This window comes from Megalops cyprinoides, chromosome 17 (assembly GCF_013368585.1).
Source record: "Megalops cyprinoides isolate fMegCyp1 chromosome 17, fMegCyp1.pri, whole genome shotgun sequence".
NCBI classification, from domain to species: domain Eukaryota; kingdom Metazoa; phylum Chordata; class Actinopteri; order Elopiformes; family Megalopidae; genus Megalops; species Megalops cyprinoides.
This window is the reverse complement of record NC_050599.1, coordinates 23,198,410-23,206,871: the sequence shown is the minus strand read 5'-3', so window position 1 is coordinate 23,206,871 and position 8,462 is coordinate 23,198,410.

Genomic DNA, 8,462 nt, shown 5'->3' with positions numbered 1-8,462 from the left:
GACAGGTGGCAGCTTAATGGTTTGAAGGGTCAGCCCAAATTGAACTTCGCGGCACGCAGCTTTCGCAAATTGGGATCGTAATGAAAAGAACGGCGAACGGCAACAAAGCCACAACTTTGTGCCGGAGAGAGCAACCTTCAAACAACCTAACAGCTTTCCCGTCGCCTTTTCTAATTTCCCATCGCTGTGAACACGTATTTCCTTTCTTCTTGTTTTTAATCAAGAAATTAATCGGTCTGTCACTGACGCACTACCACAGGATGTGTCCTGAATCCATCATATGTGCAATTACACATAAAGCAGATTTAAAACACATTATCAAATTTATTATACATAAATACTACCTTTAATGAGCTACTTGAAATGCACGTATTACTAGAAGATTGTATTTAATCATGCGGTATTGTGAGTTGCTCTGGGTAAGTGCGTCTGCCAAAAAATTATAATAATAATATTAAGGAAACGAAGAAGATTGTTGTACTTCATGAAGCCAGGATAAAGGAAAATGTTTTTTGTAAGTGCCTTATGATGTGGGGTTTTGTCCTGTGACCAGAAGCATGCATGGTGTTTTAAACTGAAAACTTACACATGCATGCACAAACCTGTTAATTCTCCCCGGTGTAATAATTATAATCTTGAAAAATAAAATGATTAGGAGCAGCATAGTCTATTGAAATTAAATAAAACTAGTTGCAATGAAGCATGTGACTTTAATTGCTTCCATTTCCAGTGATTACACCCTATTAAATTCCATCTGCGCGCCGCATTAAGACACACTTAAGGAAGATTAACCTTTTGAAGTTCACTTACTCATTAGCTGTACAAAGAGAGGACACTGTACTTTTGCTGTGAAAGACGTGAACTTTGTCTTGGGTTGAATGGCTAATTTTTAACATGAAGTCATCAAACCAAACACCGTTTTTCTGTATAATAACTGTACTGTTGTCTTAATGTTTAATTTTACTGTACTGTATGATTACTGTACTGTATCAGAGGATAAGAGGAAAAAGATGATGATAACAGTAATAAAAACATTAAGGATGCAATACTACGCATCTCGATTGCTTTATATGACCTGTGTTTTTTTCTTAAAACATTTAAATGACTTGCTTGGCTCTGATTCATTTTCTTTATTGGATTCAGGAGTAATATTTCACATTTGTGATGCAGGGTGAAAGTCTAAGTCAGGGTGGCTAATATAGAATGCGCTCCAGGGAAAGGCCTTGGAGTATGTGGGTCAAAGTCTCATGTGAGTATTCTTCCAATGTGAACCAGCTTTGTTCAGCATTCAGTACACACATGTTTAGTGTTCAGTGTACAAACTTGCAGTCTGTATGTTTTTGGTATTCAGTGTACAAACCCATAACAGTCGGTGCTGAAACCTTCAGTGCTCATTGTGTAGCCTTTAGTGTAGACTGTGCAGGCCATTAGCACTTGGCATACAGATTTTCTTAGTGTTCAGTATGAATAGGTTGTTTTTTACATAGGTAGTTTTCCACAGTCAAAAGCAGTGAAAAAAAATCTTTTCAAAGCGGTAGTCAGACCTGCACATTAATCTATATTGCTGAGGACGACAAGGACCAAGCTAGCATAGTAGCTGTTGTGCAGCGATATGAGTTAATAAAATGGTTTAATGTGTTTTTATGACGTTGCACCGGAATAAGGACAACGGAGATGTTGAGAGTGGCGATATAGCCAGAACAGTCACAGAGGACACTGAAGTTTTTAAAATTGCACTCACTTTAAAAAGAAGCACTTTGTGACAAATCTATGTTTAGAGGCATCTCTGTGAACCAGCCCCCCCTCCCCCCCTCCCCAAACCAGAATAAAAATGCATTTGAAAGGAACATTCTGAGAAAAGCGAGTGAAAAACAACAACAAAATAAAATAAGGAAAAACAGAATCTCCAAGGAGACTGAGGACTCCCTGCATGTGGAAAAAGAAGCTTTTGTTCTTTCTGTGCGTTCCACGTATGGTACTTGTCACCAGAGCGAGGGCACATTTATATTTTACATCCCTTTCTGGCTCATGAAATCTTTAGGTGGAAAGACTGAGAGTGTACAAATATGCTCTGTTTACTCGTATATGTTTAGAGATGCAGTATTCAGCCATAATGAGCCCTCTGGGGTTGTCGTTTGTGCTTGCTTCCAGATGTGACAGGCTACACGTACTTTTGCAGTTGTTCAAAGCGCCCCACGTTCGCTGCTACTAAACTGCACGCACCGAGCCTTGGGCGTTCTGTTCAGCTCCCTGTTATTTAGGCGCGCTGCTTCTCTCCTCGCAAAGCCGTAACAAACTGTGATCGCCTCGCTCGGATGCCGGCGCGTTGCCGCGGGTGAGGAAAGGACGATGTCACCTTTCTCTCTCTGATATCCGGGAAACCCGACACACGTGCAACAAAAATAAATAAATAAATAATTGAAAATTGACAACTGTCACGTCGTGGAGAAGTGTGACTGCTCTATTCTCCACCTCTCCATTTCTCTCTGCCTCGCCCGTGACACGTGAGATGATTTGACACGAGTACCCCATTTCACAGTGCGCTGTGGACAACCTCAACTCCCCCCCATCCCACCTCTAATTTATAATTTCACTTGATTTGTTCAGTACTAAAGGTGTCATTACAGCTCTGCCTCTCCGGTTCATAATTCAGAGCAAGCGCCCTCGATCGATATGCCACTGTTTCTACTTAATGATTATGCCCCTGGCTTGGAAAGGTAGATTGACGATAATTCAGTGACCGCCTGCGTATTGCAAATTACCCAGAGTGCCGAGGGTGCAGAGAAGGCCGTGACACACGGCGGTCGCTAATCAAAGGCTTCTTAGGAGTTGGTGGGGGAAAAAAAAAAACAACAAAAGAAAAAAAAAAAACGCCACAGCAGCAGACTCGGCATCGGCGTTTCTGCCTCTGGTTTCAAGGTGGGCTCCGTGGAGCTCACTGTGATAAATATTCATCGCCGCTCGGGAACATATCTCAATCAGCACCTCCGTTCAAATTCGCCCGCCAATGCGTTCCTTCGCCGCACAGAGTCGTCTCCGAGCAGCCGTCTCCGTTGCCACCTCTACGTTTCCGTGCAACACACCACAAGGGAATGCGGGTGTAGCGTGTTAGCGCCATGCGATGCATCTTGAAATGCGCCCTCACCACTGGAGGAAACCACGCACGTCCTGCGCTTCTTAAGAGCGGGCGTCTTCACTGAATGTAGTATCAGGATCTAAAGTGGGGTAGACTGAAAAAAAGAAAAAGAAAAAAAACACATTGATTTCTTTTGTTTTTATGTATAAATATTTCCAAATATTGACAAAAATGCCACCAAAAGAACAAGGTCAGAACAAACAGTACTTTTCAGGTGGTTTGCGGAAGTGGGGGGCAAAAAAAGAAAAAATAATTCAGATCCATCTGTCTCCTTAATGTTTCAGGAAGCGGAATGCATAATTCATGAGACATTGCGGCTCTGATGTTACCGAACTTAACGTGTGTTCTTCATGCCTCTCTGTCGACTTCTGAGAAACAAAAGGAAAAAAATAATAATAAAATAACATTAGAGAACTGTGCTTCCCACGTAGTGCATATTCATTGATCAATAATATAGCTCGAATTTTGCCAGAAACAGTCACCCTCAGGTTTTTGTATGGCCTGAAGCGATGTTCAGATGGCTTCAACTTTTCTTGCGCAAACCCCACATTTCTGATACCCTGTTTTGTGCAGATCTCTGCTGTCCACCTGAAGAGGGTTTTCAACCCCACCTAATATTGATATATTTTTTTATATAATATTTCACCCCAACCCAATATTTAAAGTTCCCTCAGCAGTATCTACTGTTAACCATCTGTAAATGAGAAAAAGCTGTGGCAGATTGGTGTAAAACATGATATTCCCCATTCTTCTTCTTCCCAGAAAGTGAGGTCTTATGATTTTTTAGAAGCCCTATACAATATGTTTCCAGCAAGGTGCTGGACATGAATGTAGTTCTAAAAGTAATTTCTTTTTTTTTTTCGAGTAAAGGTCAGTTTTTCACTTTCGCCTGACATTTGCCTGTTCACAGCTTGAAACGGGAAATTTTGTGGGGGAAAATGCATGTCATTTTTTTTTTTTGAATCAGGATGTGCAAAGTAATAAGAGTGAACAATCTTTTCTTTTCTCAGGCAGAATTCGAGACATAGGAGCTGCGGGTTTGGGCTAGTCGGGATGGAAGGGCCCTGATGGATGATGAATCTCATTTTAATCTCCTGTTCGGTATTTCTCACATGTATTTCCGTCGAGAAGTTCAGCATTCCGCCAGCTGTGGCGATCGCTGCATCGGCAAGCCGTGACACGCCATGAGGGGGATAATTTAAAACACGGTGGACGAACGATAATGTATGATCTAATGAGCAGGGTGAATATTCACTTCAGCCTCTGTGCCGTTTCCTGGGGTATCGAGTCTGGGATGTACTTGAGCACAGGGCAGTTCAGAGTCAGCCAGCGAATGCAGCACTGAGTATGTGACTGGTCATAGCTAAGGCTAAAATTAATTTCTGCGGCACATATTCCAAGCACAGTGTTTAGAAACTGTGGCCCGAGGGGCTGCTCCGGTTTCAGTGTGTGTGCGCGCGTGTGTATAAGCATGTGTGCGTGTGCGTGTGTGTGGTGGGGGGGGGGGGGGGGGGTGTGACAGCGTGATTGGGAGAGGGGAGGTGGATGCCTGGCTGGAGTCGGTGAGGGCTGTGGGTTGAACTTGTCCAGCCTGTTAGGAAATGGCCAAGCTCATGGAGGTGTGGTTTCAAATGACTAATATAATGGTGCACATATAAAACAACATTAATGGTACAGTCATTGAGATAAGCTCTGTTTGGCTTCTCAACTAAGCCCTCTTAACCACACACCACTCAATCAAAAACCAAAAACCAGACAGAGCACACCACTTTAAAAACAAAGGCTTAGAGTGAGAACTGAAACTCCTCCACCCTTACTCCCCTGCTACAACAGGGGAGGGGTAAGCTCTGGAGGGGGTCGGTCAGGTGAATGACTCCAAAGCATGTGTGAATAAGTGTGCAGGTCCGTGCAGTCAGGTTGAGACAATCCAAAACCTTATTCTGGTGCTTTTGTGGAGCATCACTCGCGCAAATGGATGCAATTTACTTCTCAATATGTGAGAGACTGACTCTAGCCAAGGCTGTGTAACCGCTTCTCCTGGACTAAAAAGCGCATTTGGCAACTGCATGTTCAAGCAGAACAGAAACTGCATCATTGTGACCACTGGGCGGATATTTAAACAAGGAAAACCAAAACCTAATATGAGACTAATACCCACAGACTAGCTAATGGCTAATTAGCCTCTGGGTTACATACTTGCACTAGGCTACTTATAGTGCAGGGAACTCTGCAGCATCAAAGCATATTAGCAACATGAGAAATACAACAGGGGGTGTCAAAACTGGGCTTTGGGTCAAAAAAAAATGAAAACTAAATATGACTAAATCCCATGGCTTTTTTATTTCCAAAAAGCTTCACTTCTGTATTTACATTTTGTGCAAAAACATTTAAAGGTTTTCAAGGACTTTACATTGTAAGTTAATTTCAAGGCACATACATATTACAACAACAGTAATCTGAGTATGAGAACAAAAAGTAAACTTTGGTTCCCAAGTAGCCTAATGGACTTCAATGTTAACTCAGTCAAACTGCAAAGTGAAAAGTCTCAGCGATCCCTACAGGAAAGAACAGCAAATACAAATTTGTGACAGTATTTTTTGTCATAATTTACACAAACTTTTTCATTTCTTTTCTGCTTGAATAAAAAAAAAACCAAATGAAACAAATAAAGAAAAAAAAAAACAATATGTAGTAAGCTATGACAGAAAGCGCTGCAGCCTTGAAAGGGTTAATTGATTTATTGATAAGATTTGCTTATTTTTTTTTTTGCTTTGCAGTTAGATTGAACAGATCCCCAAGTCATACTGAACTGGGTGGGCAAAATAACCACAGGGAACACTGCAGTTCTGTTATCTCAGGGGGGGTGACTGAACTGATGAGCAAATGCTACACTGATACGGTTGAGTCCACAACAGCTTCAAGCCAGTATTGTTCCGTGTCATAACTTATGAACTTGACTTCATAACAAGCAGAGGCGTTATGAAATTATGACAAGAATAATACTGCAATACCTTCCAAGTATTGATTTGCCTTTAGTGCTTTGTTTGGCTGGACCTCTACGAGGCACCACCCTCAGATCTGAAGCTCTGTGCTTTTGGGAATACTGAGCACATCAGACAGCCAATAACCACTGATTACAGCTCAGTAGTCTGCAATTGCCCACTACTATGTAAGAATCTTTAAACATCTTTTTTTGGTGGAGATAGATTATATTGCAAATTAACCACAAATCAATCTGCCATAGTAAAATGTCCCTGCCACCATCCTCTTCTCTTCCTGTTATTATTGTTGCTATTATCATAATTGACTTTATTAAAGGAGTCATTCTTTGAGACAGTGGGAGGACTTTATATCTCAATTGTGATATCATATTTTATTGATCACTTTGTCTTAGTGTGTGCTTCCCACATTGTAATTATTTTCCCATTAACAATTTGAACGATCATGAGATCCCTTCATTTAAACCTGGGCTGGCCAGTTTCAAAAGAAAGAAGTCATGGGAAATGATTGCAGTTTCTTGCTCTGTGAAAAAGGTAAGGCAAAACCAACCAGACTGCTCGCTGTCAGTACATCTTATGTCAGGTGGGGTGAGCGTTCGCTCTTTGCAACACGGCCCACAGAGACGAGACATTAAGCTTTTGAAAACTCTAGTCCTTTTTTCCCCCACCTCCCTAGACAACTCCATAGGGTTTAATGAGTTACTTCATGGGTTCTTGTCTGTGGAAGAGCGAGATTTGATGCTCTGAGGGGAGTTAGTAAACCAAACAGATAAACGAACCTGCTCCAAAACACTTTTCGGTCTGTAATTGATGAAAACCCTCTGAAGGACTTTGATGACCACAGAGATCGTATTTTGTCTGGATCGGATCCATTTGCAGATAATTAAAAACACCCTTACAGTGGTGACAGCACATCAGTGAAATATCCCTGACTGGGAGAGGGACAGGAACACAGATAAAATGAAGGGTTAAAGGACACACTTCAGCTTCCTCTCCTGCTCGAGAGCCAAACTGCGCAGGTTTTTAAAAAAGCAGTCTCCATATTTTCCTCCCATCTTTGAACACGGGATTATGAAAGACAAGGGAGGGCTTTGAACGAGGCCAGCAAAATAAAGCCCTGTCGAATCAAAACGAGTCTGAGAAAAAAAGTGCGCAATAAACATCTCCTCATGGAAAATTGCATTTCAAAACCACAAACGGTTTCCGGAAACCGAATGCGATTTCAGGCATACTTTAATTGCGCCCTGGAAGGGGCCAAAAGCACTTACATGCAAACAGCTTCATCTGTTTCTGTTTTAAAATATCTAAAATCTGAATCGCGGGTAATTTGTGTGGATCAATGGCACATCAGAATCGATCAATGCGGGACACTGTGGCCCCACCAGATGCCACCATCTCCACAGAGACGGTCACATCAAGCTCACCAGCCTGCAAGCAGAACAGCAACGGACAATCCTAATGATCCGCCAGACCGTCATAAATAATTCACAGATGTTATTATTTTTCCTAGTGTTTGACTGGTGATGAGGCCAAGGGCAGAGGCTATCAATTTTCCTGCCACCACATATCATAGAGAACAACAGTCCCTTGCTGTTTTTTACCAGTAAGATGTGTGTGGCTGAGTGTGTTAAAAACAAACGTTTTAAGAAAGTTTGTAATGCTGAGACTAGTTGTAAATGCTTTTCGTAATGCATGAGTTTCTGGCTGTTGATAAACCATGAACAGAAACGCAATGTTATCCAGCTCCGGAACAAACCGTACCCTTATCAGCCGAGCGGCACTTTATATCTTTAAATACACTATCTGTTTGTCTGTGCCGGCGAGGTATTAAAACTGATGGTATCAGAACGGGGACAAATGAGGGAAGTTAATGGACACAGAGTTTGCAGGAAACTCGAAGAGATGGTGTTTGATATGCAGCGTTTGATGTCCTGCCCAGAATAGGGAGAGCTGCCCCCTAGTGGCGCATGTGCTTGCTGCGTGCATGGGCGCACGGAAGGCCGCTTCCCCGTATTACTTACTCAGTCCGTTGAACTGTTTTCATTATAATTCCCTCTGCCCGGTCGGACCCACGGGGTGTTGAAATCCATTCCATTTCCCCGTGACGTGATTTGCACAAAAGCTAATTTCCTGAACGGCTGGTTAGGCTCTCTCCCACTGGCTCACATAAAAAAGCATGCCCTGATTATTTAAAAAAAAAAAAAAAAAAAAAAAAACATAATTTGAATTTCTGCCTTGGCCCAATCAGTAGTGTTTACATTCGGCAACCACTGTGTTATCTTAGCCACCGCACTCAGAAGGGGTTAATGTGTTTCTGCACAAAAGGG